This window comes from Coptis chinensis, chromosome 7, assembly GCF_015680905.1.
Source record: "Coptis chinensis isolate HL-2020 chromosome 7, ASM1568090v1, whole genome shotgun sequence".
In the NCBI taxonomy this organism is placed as follows: Eukaryota; Viridiplantae; Streptophyta; class Magnoliopsida; order Ranunculales; family Ranunculaceae; genus Coptis; species Coptis chinensis.
The window spans coordinates 31,284,292-31,302,997 of NC_141462.1; the positions used below are offsets into that span (position 1 = coordinate 31,284,292).

At 37.3% G+C, this 18,706-nt stretch overlaps 1 long non-coding RNA gene across 2 annotated transcripts; it reads left to right on the top strand.

Moving 5' to 3' along the window:
* Positions 1-1,955: 1,955 nt before the first annotated feature.
* LOC147487115 (uncharacterized) lies at positions 1,956-11,197 on the top strand. Of its 2 annotated transcripts, XR_015202706.1 has the most exons (7): positions 1,956-2,088; positions 2,196-2,260; positions 3,487-3,557; positions 3,895-3,947; positions 4,030-4,404; positions 4,895-7,380; positions 10,813-11,197. It is a non-coding gene; the product is annotated as an uncharacterized LOC147487115 (long non-coding RNA). The 2 variants fall into 2 exon arrangements; XR_015202705.1 differs by having other exon boundaries at positions 1,956-2,260; positions 10,813-11,196.
* The last annotated feature ends 7,509 nt before the right edge of the window (positions 11,198-18,706 follow it).

Consider the following 18,706-nt stretch of genomic DNA (forward strand, 5'->3'; position numbering starts at 1 on the left):
TTAAAATACATAGTGCATTAATTAAAATACATGGTGCTTTAATTAAAATAAAATACTAGATATTACATAAACTTAGTTAGAGCTAGAACCACCTTTAGCCCTTGCCCATTCAGCACGTATTTCAGCTTGTTGTTGCTCGATTATAAAAGCGGTATCGGGATAGAGGACACTTGTATCAGTCACTAAAATCTTAGCTTCATATTGCATCTTTTGAAGCCGATTTTTTTCCATTTGAATCTGATTTTTTTCTTCTCTTGTTATCATAGTTCTTTGACCATATGCAAGTTCCTTTTCCCTAAGTTCTAAGCATTTTTGTATTTCATTTGCATCCTTTACAAATGTATCCTTTAAACGTGTAAAGTAACATTCCAAACGTGTAAAGTAACATTCCAACATACCAACTGATATTTCTTGGTTCCTCTTGGACTTGGCTTTCTTCAATCCAAGAGGACGCTCTATTTCTTGAGAACCTTCCAATTCAACTCCACCAACACTTGGTGAATTAGAAGTTGAATCTTCACCATCATTTTTGCGACCTTTTTCCTTTGTGGGGCGGCTTGACCTTGCCTCAAAAATGTTACTCCACTTTGGATTATCCTTGAGTTTAACGTAACAATGATCAAGTGAAAAAGCCGTTTTTTTGTAGTTGGTACGTACGTCATCTTTGCCTCGGACAACTAAAAAATAAAATTGTGGAATTAGACTAAAATAATCACTAAGACTGAGATAATTAAACTAAAATAATAATTAGACTAAGATAATAATTAGACTAAGACTAAAATGGAAATAATAAATACACTAAGATAATTAGACTAAGACGGAAATAATTAGACTAATACTAAGATAATCAATAAATTCCAAATCGACAAAGTTGTAATTACCCGGCTTTGTATTGTTGTACCACTTGCATGTCGAGCCTCCACCGCATTCACAATTGCAACAAACTTGTTCATCATTTTTGAAATATATTTCCATCTACCGCTAATTGAATCGGAAGACCTATCCGACCCACGTGCTTGATTGAACTCGTTTGTTACACGATTCCAAAATCCTTTTGCATTTTGGAAAGTACCAACAATGGAGTCTTCACTAATTTTTATCTAAGCAAGACATAAAGCTTGATCTTCGGACATGCTAAAGTGAGTTTTTGCTTTTGCTTGAGTGCTACTACTTGCTTGAGATGATGCCATTTGATATTTTGTTTTTTTGAAGAACTGATTTTAAATAAGAAGAAATATGATATATGATTGTTGGAAGTGTGAGTTGAAATGAAACAAATGTTGTATATATACCAAAGTTTTTTGTTTTGACTTTTTTTGACCATTGTGACGTTCTGACCGTTGGTGAACTAGCCGTTAGGACTCCGGACGGGATGTTTGATTCCGTCTGAAAAAAAAAGAAATATAGCGAGACGGGATGTTGGATTCGTCTGGTGAGTTTTGTAATCCAGACGGAATCCAAGATCCCGGTCGAAGTTAACAAGTCAGCCAGTATCTCGGTGGAAGGTTTCAGGGGAAAATAGTCACCAGTTATTCACCACTGCATTGGACACCCATTTTTCCCAAAAACTGGTGACTATAGTCACAAACATAGTACAAAATATCGTGATATTTGGCGATATCTATCTAGATTTCAGATTTCAGATATATAAATATCACGATATGTTCAGAGATATATACGACTGTAAATATAGGTGATATTTCGATGATATTTGGAGATATTTTGCGATATTTTGAGATATTTAGTGATATTTTGTGTATATAATAATTTTATTTAATATTTACCATTATATTTCAAATAAATATAAATAATGTATTATGATATATCAAAAAATATCTACAATATCCACGATATTTGTTGATATTTTGGATATATCTACGAATATTTGCACGTGAAACAATGTCAAATATGTCTAAAAAAGGAATATATCCACCATAAATATCCAGAAATTAAATATCGATAAATACTCATATCCCCTGCATTGCAAATGCTCTTACCAAAAGAGAAAGTCACTTTGTTCTTCATCGTCTCAACTTCTTCACTCCTGCACATTCTTCAAAGAAAGACTAGTGTGCGGAGTAAAATAACGTACGTGCATAGACACTTTTTTTTTTTTTTTTTTTTTTTGATAACCAACTCACTAGTTACTACTACATCTAACTCACCGATTCCATTGTCTGAAATCGTTGTTCAAGGCAACAACAATCACAACCACACGCACCACTTTCACTCCTTCCATTGGAGTGAGGATACCACCAATGTAAGTTCTCAGCTTGGAAACTATTCTCTTTCTGTCAATTGTAACGCTGTTTTGATTATTTCACTCTGTATTGTTTGATGGGTATGTTGCGTTTAGATTAGTTTCTTGCAAAGTTTTAATCTTGTTTGAGTTGTTTCCTGTTCACTGATTTTTGTGCATGTTCATCTTCTTAATAGCAAGCAGTTTAAATGGAAAGGCACAAGTAACATTAAAAGCCCATGTAAATAGTTGTGATCCTATTGTCCTTCACTGCATCAACACTCTATCTCACTCTTAGAACTAACTCCGCTACATAACAAAATTAAATTGATATCATGGTCCTAATCGCATATAATGTGGTGATCTAGACCAATAACTTTCATTTTTTTTCTGATTGATACGCAAACGCATGTACAAATTGCTAGCGTCTGTGATGCCCACTTATTATTATTATTTTGGTCTGTATGGTCCTGTTTGTCTCATTTGTTTTTCTAATCTTTATTTGTTGTTTTGGAATTTTTTGACTAAATTACCCAGTTTGTATTCTTTAATGAATTTTAATGGAACATTCTGTTTAGTACTAATTAATAAAATGTATTGAGGATTATTTAATGTTGTCTACTTGTCTCGGCTTTAGGTTTCTGTTTACTCATTTGATTCCTTTTTCCTCAGCGGAGATTTGGTTTGGGGACTTTGGTCTATTGACTTATTGCCTAAAGACTCATAAGAACAAATTAATAATAGTAATGATGTTAGCTAATAAGTAAATGAATAGATACTGGGTCTTTTTTAAGCTCATATTATGAATGTTAATTATGACATTTGGATGAATTTGGGTCTTTTCATCTTTTGATGTTTATGGATCCCCAATTGCAACCAATAATAGGGTGTCATCCCTTAGCTTCTCTTTTACAGTGTTATCTGTAATAGATGGAATAAAAGGAATAAGAGAACCGTTTCCTTCAGTTTGTAAATGGAAGTACTTGATGCAAAACTATGTTTGTTCTGGTATGAGGAATTAGATTGAATTATCATGCAAAAATGAAAGTGAAGAGAGCAGGAAAGTCTTAGAAAATACAAGAATAGATAAACAAATTTGGGGATTATGACAGCATCAAAGAGCCTTTCTTTCCAAATAGTGGACTGCAACTTCTATATTATTTTCATTTTCTTTTTCTCGAAGAGATCTTAATCCTTCTACGGGAGTTTATATTTCATTTTTCCAATTTGAATTGCAAACTTTTCAGCTCTTGTTGAAGCCCTTTCTGCAGTAGTTCTGATCGCTTTGTTTCTGCTTCAAAAGTTCGGCACTTCAAGAGTGAGTTTCCTTTTTCTCTTCAGTCATGGTGCCAGGACCTTAACTACTCCAGTGGTAGGGATCTATAGCATTATACATTATTTCTGTACCCATGAATAGTTATAGCATTTATCACCACATTACATCGTACATTTCATTTCTTCATGAGAAATGGGAAGGAAGGTTGTGGAGGGAAGATATTATTTCATATATTATCTGAAGTTTATCATTACCTAGGACACTGTTATTGTCTGCCAAGTAATACGATAACGCCCCCATCTCCCCTTCCCTCCCCCCCCCCCCCCCAATGTCGTATTTGAATACTTGCAACAATGATATTGCTTGTTTTTTGGATTAGATTCTCAAGGACTGTTGGCAGATCTTGGTCATTTTAGTAAGCACTCAATTCAGGTAAAGTGAATTTCTTGCAGAGTTTATGGTATTTCATGTTATTCTGTCGAACTTATTGCATCTTCACCATTTGCCCCAACAGCGCAACAGATGGCCTTTCTGTTCACAATAGATCCTTCATTGATCCTAACATATGCCGGCAGACGACATATCTAATCAAGCACCCCAATGATCACTTAATTCACGATTATGCTGTTTACAAGTTTCTACCCTCTACTGACCAATGTTCATTGTTGCCACACTGGCAGCAACTGTACGCTTAAAGCCAGGCATTGATATCAGCCACATTTTCTATGATCAAACAATCAGTTGTGCTGGATTATTTCACTTTCGTGTTAAGCTGGTGCGTGCTTCTACGCAAAAGAAGGGGAGGTTTACTCTCCTGAAGTTAATTACATCCTCATGATTATATGTGCCAGTTTGTTTGGAGATGGGAAAGATCTCGGCAATGCATTTGGTACGTAAACTACCTGATCTTATGGTTTATTCTTGAGTTTCATTCTTTTATATTTTCTATTAATAACATAATAGGATAAGCAAATAGCACATGTGATATCTTATGCTCTCTAGCTATGGCTCTAAGTGTTTGTGGTTGGTTATTGGTATTAAGGATGAGATTGACCCATGTGGTATACCAGACAATAAAGACCGATCTGATCTGCTCACAGCTATGGATTTATATGCTTAAGGATCTATTACAGTTAATAATTTGGTGGCTACTGCGTACTTGTTTGGGTGCAGTAGCTGAGTCTAATTTAGTTTTTCCCTCCACAACACATGCTCGCATTCATCCCTTGTGCAATTCCTTTCTGCAGCAATTTCTCCACCCAATGTGTTTGCCATTGTTAGACAATTCAAGTTATCATAAATTACAACTTTGTCCAGTACTAATATTATTCAGGCGTTATTTGATCTTGCAAATGACTAATTGGAATTTCCATTTACAGGTGTTGTGGACATGTGGTCTGTCTAGTTACGCTAATCACCACCATACTAGTGGTCCTGCTCACTATATGGAGGACCTCAGTCCTGCTGGTCGCACTTTACTTTGTCACGTTTGTCGAGTTTGGGTTGGATTCAAAATTTCAAGAGGGCAATTGATAGTTTATCTCTAATAATTAAGGTTTGTTTAAACCAGTGCAATTACGCATTGTCTGAGAGTGCATATATTGGAGTGTGGGATTCAAATCCGTATAAACCATTCTGACTTTCGTATACGTATATCCATTATTGCTATATTTTTTACTGAGAAAGAAATGAAGACTTCTATGGCATATATTAAGCAGGGATGTGCACAGATCGAGAAACATAGCACAAAACAAATCTTGCAATTGACACTTCCATACAAGCACCGTAAGACATGAGTTTGCTTTATTTGAAAAAAAACAAATGGCCTATAAAATTATAAAACTGCCTGCATTCAACATAATTGGACACGCTTGAGATTCAAAACATAAATTTTTATGGTTTCTGTTTCTTCTGTGGTGTTATTGGGCATGACCAATACACATGTAGAACTCGGGCACAACATAGATATGATCTGGTAAAATGTGGGGGATCACCAAAAGATATCAGATCGTTCTTTACTAGTCAACTACGTGCTAACAAGTTTTATAATGGTATTGCTTACACAGGAAAACAGATTATTTCAATTTCAGGCACACTGGAAAAACTTCGTCCTGATGAAATACCGGCCACAGGAGGTGAAGCCTAAGAATATGGGGGTCGGAATAGTACTGGTAGAGCTAGACAGGACAGGTGGCAAGCGTCTACATCACCATCTACTAGGGAGAGTCGTGACAAGGCCAGAAGTACAGATGCTAGTACCACTGATGGGTCCACTGGCTCAGACCCAACGGATCTATAATGGATAAAAACACCAACAGACATATAACGGTCCTTTTAAGTCAACAAGGCAGTAGTCCACAGAGCAAAAATGGTGGGTCAAGTTTGTTGGGCCTTGGTCCAGAACAACCAAATGGGTTAACAGATGTGGAATTGGGCCTTGGCTCAGAAAGCAGTCAGTGCAACACGCCAAGTACCTTGGTAGTCTCTGATCAAGGTAGGCTGGCCCATTCAAGTTCTCTAGTGAGTCAACAAGCAAGTACACCTAATGGGTCAGGTTTAAACCATCAGCTGGATGTGAACAATCTAGGCCAAGATAGTAACACAGCTAGGAAGGAGAATAAGGAGATAGGGTTTACAGATCTCTTAAATCCTTCGGTTTTCAAGAAAATTATCTTCCCAACTGATAAGGCAGATGCATCAAAAGGAGCTATTGCCAGCACGCCTGACCAAAAACACGTTTTTCAATTCAACAGTCGGCCTACACGTGGTAGGGGTTTTAAAATCATGGCTTCGAAAGGAGTAAAAGGGAGATCTCATAAAAGGAGTGGGAAGTCTGGAGTAGGGGAAAGAGTGGTGGTGCTGCAGAAGTAGTATACATATTGGAAGTAAGAGGAAATTATCTGGTTGGCAAGAGAAAGAGGAAATGGTGAGAAATAGAGATGGGAAGTGGGTCAGAAGGAGTGTGCGTTTGATAGAGGGGAGATCAAAGAGTGCAAAAAGGCATGCTGATGATCTGAGAAGAAGAGGGCTAGGGCACGAACTGATCCCTGAGGAGGCAAACATTGTTCCTATTTCAAGTGGTTCAAATGAATGTCAGGTTCAGTTTGATTGGGATAGCCCAATAACCTCATCTGAACCATCCCCACCCAATTCGGATGAAATGGAAGACCCTTTCTCTTCTTCTACAGATTGGGAGGGGTCTGTTATTGCTGAGGTAGTAGATAATATGGAAAACATCCACAACCGTCCTCTGACGGTGTCCAATGCTGGTGGCCAAACTAGAGGAATACAAAACCAGCAAAGGGAGATAACAGTTTATTAATCACATGACATGGTGGGATATGAAACAGATATCGAGAGCTATGCTGAGCAACCACAACCACTAGCCATGGATGATTCCTTAGTTGGGCATAGACTTCAGTATCTTGGTGACCATGATAGCTACCTTGAGAAAAATGGTTTACAAAGGGGAGAAACCTCGGGTATTGGAGGTGATGGAATGTATGAAGCCTTTAAAGGTATGGAAAGCAGTGGAGGTCTGTCCAAGTCTCCTCCTGGATTCGCGGTGACTGTCCCTAAACAGTCGCTTTCACCTAAATGACGATCTACGTTTGGAATTGCCAGGGTATGGGTTCCACCACTGCGATTCAACATCTAAAGGACCAGATTGGGGTTCTGGAAGTAGATATTGTGTGTTTATCAGAAACAAAAGTGGACAGTAAACGGATTAGTACAGTTAGTAAGATGTTAAAGTTTGGGGGTTGCTTCTCTGTTCCTGCGGAAGGCCTCAGTGGGGGACTTGCAGTGTTGTGGAAGGAAGATGTGGACCTGGAAATACTTGGGGCTACAAAGAACCAAGTGACAGGTAAAATCTCAAATTATTTGAATAGTTCAACTTTCTTTTTTTCCTTTGTTTATGGTGATCTTGTTCCTTGTCATAGAGGTAGGGTCTGGACTGAACTTAGGGATATTGCTCCTTTGGTCCCTGGCCCATGGTGCCTCTTTGGAGACTTCAATGTCATTTCTTCTCTGGATGAAAAGTAGTAGAGAATTACTAAATATATGAATGATTTTAATAGTTTGATAAATGACCTGTGGTTGGTGGATTTAGGGTTCAAGGGACCCAAGTACACCTGGAATAACAACAGAAACTTTGGTGACCATATTTTGGAAAGGCTTGACAGAGCCTTGGCCACCCCTGAATGGTTAACTGTGTTCCCTCATGCGCATGTTAGGACTATTGCTAATGCATCATCTGATCATCTTTCCTTGCATATTACTTTGAATAAGCTTGATGAGATGTGTCCTAAACCTTTTAGATTTTACAGCATGTGGTTGTCTGATATATCCTGTAAACCTTGTATTGATAATGCCTGGAAGTCTGCTATGCATGATGGGTCTGATTTAAATGTTATTCATAGAATGCATGCTACAAAAGCTGACCTTTCTGCTTGGAATAAGAATGTTTTTGGAAACATCTTTCAAAATATTAAAAGAACTAAAAAAAAGCTGAAAATGGTCCTATCTAAGCCCTTTAACCAGGCTAATCTTAGTAAAGCTAAAGAGTTGAAAGCTACCCTTCTGGAATGGTATTTGAAAAAGGAATCTTATTGGAAACAAAAATCCACGAATCATTGGATAAAGGAAGGGGGAAGGAATACCAGATTCTTCCATCTTTCGACTATCTACAGAAGGAGAAAAAATAAAATTGAAAAAATAAAAGATAGTGATCGTAACTGGAGATCTGGAAGAGGGGAAGTTGGTGCTGCTGCTAATGAATATTTTAATGACATTTTCTCTTCTGATTGCCCTGATGTTAACACAAGTATATTGGATCTTTTTCATCCTGTCATTACTGATAGAGAAAATGAGTTGCTTACTGTTATTCCCTCTTGTGATGATATTTGGCTTGTGGTAAAAAAATTTGGAAGTCTTAAGGCCCCTGGGCCTGATGGCTTCCAAGGTGTGTTTTACTATAACTGTTGGGGCATCATAGGGGAGAGCATCATTGCTTTTGTTCAAGACTTCTTCAGATCTGGGATTCTCAATCCTATCTTTAATGAGACTTATATTGCATTGATTCCTAAAATTTCCAACCCTGATAATATGGCTAAGTATAGGCCTATTAGTCTTTGCAATTTTAGCTATAAAATCATTTCTAAGATTCTTGCTAATAGGCTTAAATGCCATATTAATAAGATCATATCCCCTTTTCAAGGAACATTTATAAAAGGGAGGAGTATAAGGGATAATATTGGTTTGGCTTGCGAAGCTTTTCATAGTATGAAAAATATGAAAACAAAAAAAGATGGTTGGATGACCCTGAAGATGGATATGGCAAATGCCTATGATAGGGTCGAGTGGTCTTTTCTTGATGGTATCTTGGAGAAACTTGGGTTTAACTCTAAATGGAGAAACCTGATTTTGCTGTGTCTTACTACTGTGACTTTCAAAGTTCTTTTGAATGGATCCCCTTTGGACAAGATTGTCCCTGAAAGAGGGCCCAGGCAGGGAGATCCTCTATCTACCTATCTCTTTATCTTGGTTGCAGAGGCTATGGCAAGGATGCTTACAAAGGCTGAGAGTAGGGGAGACATTCATGGTATTAAAATAAAAAGGAACTCCTCTGCTATAACTCACCTGTTGTATGGAGATGACTTGATCATTTTCTCCAAAGCTAATCTTGATGATAGTGGACAGCTGAAGGCCATATTGCAACAATATTATGAGGCCTCTGGCCAGCTCATAAACTTTGAGAAATCTAGCATTTTCTTTAGTAGAAATGTGAAGTTTAGGGTAAAGTTTAAACAGAAAAGATTCTGGAGAATGAAGTTGTTTGATCCTAAAGATAAATGCCTGGGTGTGCCCATCATGTTATCTAGGAAAAAAACTGAGGACTTTGATTATCTGGTTGATAGTATTCACAACAAGATTAAGGGATGGAAGGCCAAGGTCCTCTCCCAAGCTGGGAGAGCCACCCTTATTCAATCTGTGGCTCAAGCTGCCCCTATATATGCCATGTCTACATATTTATTACCTGTCTCCACTTGTGATAAAATGGACAAGGCTTGCAGGGATTTCTTGTGGCATGGGTGTTATAACTCAAATAGTGTTCACACCATTGGGTGGGATCACCTGTGTAAACCTAAGCAGGTGGGAGGCTTAGGGTTTCGAAAGGCTAGGGATATGAACATTGCTATGTTAGCAAAACTCTCCTGGAAAGCTGCAACTGATTTGGAATCCTTGTGGACAAAAACCTTTACTAGCATTTATCACAAAAACTGGATTGGGGATGTCAAAGTACCACCTGACAAAGCATCCTTCTTCTGGAAAGGAGTTCACAAGGTTTTCAATATCATTAGTGGGGGTCTCATCTGGGCCATTGGAAAGGGAGATACAACATCTATCCTACATGACCCTTGGCTATGCAAGGAGGGTATCCCTATCACACTCCAAGAACTGGGAGTTGACAACCCAAACTTGATACCCTTCATGTAGCTGACCTCTTCTTGACCAATGGTTCTGGATGGGACACAACTAAATTGAATTCTATCTTCCATCCTCTTATCAATCAGAAAATACAAGAGGTGGTGATTAGACCAAAAGGTGCTCAGAAAGACAAAATGAAGTGGAGTGAAGAGAGTAAAGGGAGGCTCACTGTTAAGTCTGTCTATACTTTTCTAAACAAGAAGTGCTGGGAAGGACAGTCTTCCACCTTTAATCATAAGACCATATCTAGGATATGGCAAGTAAAATTGCCTGCCCACATTCAACTGTTCATATGGAAACTATACATGAAAGCTCTGCCTACAGGGGATCTCTTAATGGAAAGGAATATGCATGGGGACTTTGCCTGCCCCTTTTGTTTAAGAGATGTGGAAACAACTGAACATCTCTTCTTTGGGTGTGATTGGTCCAGAAATGCCTGGTTTGCATCCACTCTAGGGCTGAGAATGTTAAACCTAACTGGTGACATTGTCAGACTTTGGTTGGACAAGTTCCTAATATGGTGCTCAAGTAAAGAGGAGCATACCATTCAGGCGGGCATTTTTTGCTGTGTTATGCTGCATTCCCTGTGGGAAGTAAGGAATGAAGTAAAGTTTGAGCACAAACCACCTTACAGGGCTAAACTGCTCAGAAAATGCTCTACCATGGCTAACAAATGCTTTTTAGCATTCAGAGAAGATATTTCTAACCCTCCTGAGTATTTGCAGCACCAAATAAACAACATAGATTCTATTTTTCATATTATCCCAAATGATAGCATAATCATTTATTTTGATGCTGCCTTCTACAGGGAAACTGGATGGGCTAGTGCTGGTTGTTTGGCGTGGAATGATGTAGGAGAGTTGGTGGGAGCATCTTGTAGGAGATTCAGAGCTAAAAATCCAACAGAAGCAGAAATGGTGACTGCAGAGGTGGCAGTGCTACTGGCATGCTACTTAGGAAGCTACAGTTTTGTGTTTAAGGGTGACTGTATGGAAGTCATTAAAGTTTTCAATGGGGGTGTTTGCAGCTGGACTTTGACTGCTTTGTACACTTCTATAACAAACCTTTTTAGTAACCTAGAGTCTGTGTCTTTTGAGTGGCTCAGCAGAACTTCTAATGGGGATGCACACAGTCTAGCTGTCTGGGCTATCAGGCAGTTACCTATGTCGGATCTTCCAATTTGTATGCTTGAAAACCACTATGTTCCTTTGCTACTTTAAGCACTAATATAATTAAGATGTTTATAAAAAAAAAAAAAAACAATATAAATTTTTTATTACTGATACTAATATTGGGTATTGAACTATTGATGACTAACAACAACCATATACCAAATTGATATACAAACCAAAACTTTCAATTCCTTTCCTTTACAGTAAACTTCCTAAAACAACATTCCACTTGAGCAATACCTAATCATGAGCATGAGATACAAACCAAAACTTTCAATTCCTTTCCTTTACAGTAAACTTCCTAAAACAACATTCCACTAAAAACATCACCTAATCAAGAGCATGAGAAACCACCCAAACCATATAGCAATCCAGAGCTATCTTGAAATCGTTGCTCAACTTAGAGCTTTCGATAGTCGTATTTGTTACAACCTTGTACATCTCGTCGACTGACTGCTTTGAGTTCCTAACATCAGTAACATTAGTAATTGCCACGTTCATAGCATTGATAACTGAAAGATAACTCTGGACGTTAAATCCATAGTAACTGTTAACAGCTGCTCCAAAGAAATTGGTGGAAAGAGAACCTTCCAAACTCGGAAGGTTAAACAGATCAATACCCTTAACTACGGACACCGATCCACCATTGCATACCCCAAGTTTTTCCAACGGAAAAACAGGCGGATCCTACTCTTTGACGGTCCAAGTTTTGCCCAAACTGCAAACCCACCCCGTTAACGGGTTGAAATTCTGCTATCGTGGATTGGGAAATAGTTATGGAGATGGACTTCCCAATTTTTAATTGGTTCCCTTTTTGTGTAGCAATAACTGTCTTTGTCTTTTTACTCGATGACGACATAATGACGAAAAGATGAGGAATTGAATAGAGAAGTTGACGAAATGAAATACTAACAGCTGACAAAAAAATGACCAGAGTAAAATAATGAGGAGAGAGAATTGAGAGTAAAATGGTGAGAATCGAGTGGAGCAGAGTCTCTTTTTATAGGCAACTTTGGGTCAAGTGTGTTTCTTCTTACTCTTATCCAGCCATCCAAAATGGACCAAATCTACGGTCCCAAACAAATTATACATTACACACGCCATCCATCTATGTGGTATTTGAAGAACCAATCACGAATTTCTTAAACGTTAAGACTCATCCAACCGTCCAAACCAATCTACGGTCCCAAATACATTACATCCCACGTCATCAATCTTTCTAAACTTTAGTTGACCAATCAAATACTAAAAGTAGTGCGTTTCTTCTTACTCTTATCTAGCCGTCCAAAACGGACCTAATCTACGGTTCCAAACAAATTATACATTACACGTCATCAATCTCTGTGGTCTTTGAAGAAGCAATAACGAATTTCTTAAACTCTGACGCTCATCCAACCGTCCAAACCAATCTACGGTCTCAAATACACCATATCCTATATCATCAATCCTTCTTAACTTTCAAAAAGTTCAATCAAGAACTTTAATGGAATGCACAATGCAACACCAACAACTGCACACATACCACCTATTTTCTTTTTCTATTTCACCTCCATTTTCTTAATTGTTGAAAAAAGATAAATAAATCACAGTAGTCTCTGCAACTTCTGTATCAAATAAAATTTGATCGATCTCCATGACTAGGTATGTGATTTACCACAATATCTTAATTATCAATTTTATTACATAGATATATTCAAGATTGTTTGTGACATTATTATTGCCTTTTCTAAACTATAATTTACCACATGTTTACTACCATGCCTTAGTTAAATTCCAGTCTTGTAGTATTGCATTTATTATGAAATAACACGTCTTGGTTTCCTTTTTTTTAATATTATATATTTTTTTATAACTGTCTGGACCATTTTTCCTTCCATGTTTTTTGAAGTCCATTTTCATTTACTAATAACCACTTATCCAGGGTGGACAGTAGTACTGAAACTGTGTTGGAAGGGACTTTCCATTTGCTGGTCTGATGGTAGGGCAGGGATCGGGTCGGATATGGCTATATCCGAATCCGAATCCGAATAGTTTCATAATATCCTAACCCGAACCCGATTATATCCGAAATTTAATATCCGAACCTGACCGAATCTGACTAACCCGATCGGATAACACTAAAAATTCAAAAAAAAACCCAAAAATATATCCAAACCCGAATTCGAATCTGACAGACCCAAACCGACCCGAATAAGTAAACAGATACAAAAATCGACCCGAACCCAAACTATTCGGGTTCGAGTAAGGTCGGATTCGGGTCAAACCCGACCCGATTCCCTGCCCTACCTGATGGTATGCATGTTTACTTGAAACCTGTGTGTTTCTAATGAAGGCAAATGTTTCTTACTAAATGGCAATTGGATAGACCATAGATGTTAAACTGGACTTCGGATGAACCTAGTAAATTTTTAGTTCTGTTGAATTTTAGTATTGCCTAAGTGCGTGATGAAGAGATGAAGTAAATGAGATCTCACAGCCTCCACCCAAATTAATGTTTAGTGAGTAACAAACATGGATTGGCAGTATTACTGTAATTTAGTTGTTTTCCGAACCTAGTGGATTACACCTGGATTTCTGGCTATTGATATATATGTACGGTTGTATGGTAATGCTTGGAGTAAAGCAAAATGTGGGAGAGTTATACCATAACAACATCATATGCGGAATTGTAGTTTTTTTTTCTTTCAAAGGTGATTTATGGAGTGCCGGAATTAGAAGCGTCCAAAACAACTTAATGTATCCTGCCACTTCGCGTTGAAATATTTTGCCATATTAACATATCCACTTAATATGTCATCAGATAGCTCTCTTTTTAGTAAAGATACAATTTGCTCCCTCTGTATCAAAGTCAAAATCTTTACCCTTTCTTGAAGTTCTCAGTTTGGAGCTCATTTTTACGCAGTTATTGTTGGTGCTTGCTTTGAGTTGAGAGTGCTCAAAATATTATTTTGATCTCTAGGTTAACTTCTATGAAGCACTATAATCATCCCCCAGATGGTTCAGACAATTTGGGCTACTGATGAAAGATGAGGTAATTTTTTTCCCCATAAATCCAAGGAGTTTTGTATATTAGTATTTAAACCTGTTAATTTATATGTGAAGACTATATGATCAATATGGTATTTTCAAGTATGTTGCAGTTTTTTAATAGAGGATTGCTAACGTCCTGCCCCCATAAGGGGTAGGACCGTTCTACCCCACTTAAACCCAAAAAATATTAACTGGACAATTGTATAGCCGGTTGAACTTAAAATGATTTAATATTGGTCAACAAAACAGAAAAAGCAGACCTAAACGTAGGAAGCTACAGGAAATAAGAACACAACCATATTCAATTACATCATCTTCAGATCAAAGTTTCTTTCTAGAAGATGGAGTTAGTGGAAACGGACGGTTAATGGAATCAACAAATTAGGAACACAATTGGTTATGCCTAGCCTTGTTATTTATAGAACATTTTTTTTTTCTTTCAATCCATTCTTCTCTTTTATTTTTGAAACTTTCATCTAAAACAAGAATTAAACATTTTACATGGGCCTGTTTTTCATTCTTTTTGAAAGTTTGGATTGATGATGGAACTTTTGAGTTTGAGATTGGGTAACTTTCTTTCAATCTAATTTTGCATCTTTGTATCAATTAACAAATAACAAGATGCAGAAGAATGAGTAACTGCTTTGATTGAATGGACATTGGTTCTTCTTGACTATCATTTTTTATCAAATGTAGTGTTGTCAAGAAGATGAGTCTATGAGTGTGACTGTGAGATGAGGAGAGAGAGACAAGAGAACTGAAAAAAGATAAATTATAAATGGATTATGATGTTGGTGGTGCTTTTCCTTGTTTGTATTGGTGGGAGCTGGAGGATGGAGGAGGAGCAAAGAAGTGGTGGGCAGTGTGTTCACTTGTTGGGAGAAGATGAAATAAGTTTTTTTCAAATCTATTTGCTTTTCCAGTAAAAAAAGAGAGATTGGTTAATAAAAAGTCATCAGGTAGTTTTCTTTGTCTTGAACTGGGGTAGAACTGTCCTCGCCCTTTATAGAGGCAGGACGCTAGCAATTCTCTTTTTAATATGGTGGAGATAGAAATTTCTTCCTAAACATTTTAGGGTGAACTAGTGTTACCCACCCCACCCCACCCCACCACTAGATGAGCCAATTAGGATTCCCCCCCCACTAAGCTAGATGGGAAATTAGGGTCTCCCCCCTAAACACACGGTCAATTTGGTTTGACCGTTAATTGGGTCAAACATTCAAGTCAAAAACTGAAAATGACATAAATGCCCTCATTATTTTCAAAAAGAAAATGTTCATTTTTAATTAGGTGGGGGCATTTGTGTCATTTTCAGTTGTTTGACTTGAAAATTAACGGTCAAACCAAGTTAACCGTGTGTTTAGGGGGGGGGGGGTAATACTAGGGGTGTAATACGGGGCGGGCCGGGTCAACCGCGGGTCAAGGCGGAGTGGGTTTAGGGGATACAAAACCAGTGGTCCCGGGCGGGCGGGGCGGGTTGAAGTGTCATATCTTAGTACCATCACCCGGCCTGTTGGGTCAGCTTACGGGTGGGTTTTGGGCGGGTCATCCAGGTCGGGTGGAAATTATCATTTTAACCCAATTTCACCCAAAAAAAACTTTCTAATTCTGCAAGTAATATATTTCCAATTCACAACATAGAGAAAAAAAATTGAATAAAAAAAAAAAAAAAAAAAAAAAACTTGAACTTGAACCCAAAACCATATATGTAAATTTGAAACTTTTTTCTCGTGATTTACCATTTGTAAATTGATTATTTTCCATAGTATGATAAAATGAAGATGGGAGCAAGAATTTATAGTACAAAACAATAAAATATAAACTAAAAAAATTTGAAATTAATACAAGGATGAATGATTCATCTTCTCAAAAATTCGAAAGTTGAATTTGAACTTTTGATATTTGCCCAATGTTCAAACTTGAATATTTGAAATTGATGTTGAACTCATAAGTTTGTGTTCATATCTCCCAAATTCCTACAAAAGTTAAAAGAAAATATAAACAAAATACAAAAATATTAGAGTTAGAGTCTTAAAATTGTGCGGGTCAACAGGGTTGGGCCAACGGCTTTTGACACGGTGCGGGTCGGGCGGCTTGACGGGTCAGGTTTGAGCATAGAACCTACACCCATAGCCTGACAGCGTAGAAACGGTGGCGGGGCAGGTCGGGTCTGTTTTCGGGTCGGTGCGGGTTTGGGTGGCGGGTGAAGACCGGATACCCTACCGGATGATGGGTCAACGGTTTTTTTTTAATACTCTTAGGTAATACTAGTTAACCCAACATTTTAAAATACAATTTGACTACAATTGGCATTGTCTCCCCTATACGGCTATACCTTTCTTTCCCTTGTTTCTTAAGGGTGATGAGCTATGTTATCTTTCTAAATCATAATGTAAAGAGGCTGTAGTGTGCTTTCTCAGAAAATTAGGTTATAATACAATACGATATAAGCTATCTTTTTGTTCATCCTTTTTAGCAGTATATTCCCATAAAGAAAACTCTTCTTTGATATGAAGATGACACGCAACTTAGAAAAGTTTTCTAGAAAGAAGTATTTTTTTAAAAGACCTTAATGATCAATTTAATGACTACTTCTATTACTACATCATCCTGTTTCGATTTTTTTTTTTGTGAAATTTTAGGTTGAGGTTCCTCTTTGCTTTTGTATGATTCCTGAAAGATTCCTCACTTCTAAATTTTCCAATAAAGGTTTTCCTTACTTTTTATTCGCCCATCTCATAGTCTTATATTTCGATATCATTGTATGTATCTATTTAAATCATTTCTCTTTCTTTCTTTGTGTGGGACTGTGGGTATGACTCTCGTTTGTCACTTTTTCTCTCAAGGTAAAAAAATCATCCCCATACACAGGTGAACCCACTTAGGTGATACATGCCTCTGGGTGTGTTCCAATGTGTCAATATGCATTTCGCAGTGAAATAAGCTTTTATTTGACATTCTTATGAGATATGACATGTCTTTGTAAACATTTCAAAAAATCAAAATACAATTTGACTACAAAACCGCATCATCTTCCCCTATACCATTCTTTCCCTTGTTTACGTAGGGTGACGAGATATATTGTTTTTCTAGATTACAATTTAAAGAGATTAGTAATTTATAGGAAAACTAGGATAAGTAAAACACATAATAATGTTGTTTTTTTTTTGTCTTTTAGTAGTATTTTACCACGAACCAAACACTTTTTTTTTATATGAAGATGAAATCGATTTTAAAGTTTTTCTGGAAAGAAATATTCCTGGAGAGGAACTTAAATACTACTTCTATTATCAACTCTTTATGTTACGATGTGTTTTTTTATGGTGCAACTTCAATTCAAGGACTCAAGGTTTCTTTTTCCTGGAAAACCATTTCCCAGCTTCTTAACTACTCAAACTATTGTAAAATGGTTCCTGCGTATGATGGTCTCTCTCTTCTGTGTGTGTGTTTGTGTCTGTCTCATAATAGGGGTTTGCGAAATAAAGTTTCCTCTTATTCTATTGATACTCCTCAATAGCAGAACATGCTCCTATTTTCACTCCACATCAATATGTTCGTGTTGAATTTCCATGTAGTATGTGCAGGGGCGGCCCTGAGTTTCGAGGAGCCCTAGGCGAGTTCTGGAGCCTATGTAATATAATAAAAAGGAAAAAAAAAACGCCTCAATTTGATGGAGAAAATGATCTAGTTGTTGTTTTTGCACTGTTAAAAAAAAACTTTATTTTATTTATGGTTTGAAAGTATAATATAAGCACTATGGTAACTTTTAGTCAACCATGAAAGTTGGAGGACAGTACAAATAAATGTAGCTGTAAAAATAATCACAACTAAATATCCTGTCAAAATTGTTTGTGGTCTGGCTTATTACATGTGGACATATGGCACAGAGTAGAGACTAGAGAGTTAATGGGGCTTGGCATGGCAGAGGGACCAATTTTGGGCCTAAAAATATTGAAAATATTGAGTCGACGTGAAATAGGCTTTGAGTTGGATAGTAGACTTAAAACGGGCTTTGATTGGGATATAGTTGGATCTGGGCAAGTTTGGGTGACTGGGGGCTCTATTTTGGGCTGAAAGTTTGGGAGCCCCAGCCAGCCGCCTGTGTGGACTGTCCTCAGGGCCGGCACTAACTATGTGTATGTATTCTTGAGTTATGCCCTTGCTAAGGGCAAATTTCATTATGCAAAACCTTTGTCAATTTGATCAACAGTAACTGTAACTGTTTCATTCTGGAAAAGCATATATAACTTGTTTTTTGTTTAATACAATTGCGCTCAGTGCTGAGAGTGTCATATTTGTAGATTTTTGTACTAGCATCATTTTCTGGAAATATAAAGTATGCCGTATCTCATCCTGTTTAGTTACGTATCTCTATCCTTGGAATCTCACTAAATGATGTAAATTTTAAATCCATGTCCTCCATTTCTGGTAGGCAGTTATTTTTTATCTTTATTATTGGGGCTTGGCTTGAAGGCGTTAAGAAGAGTAAAGCAGGCCGAG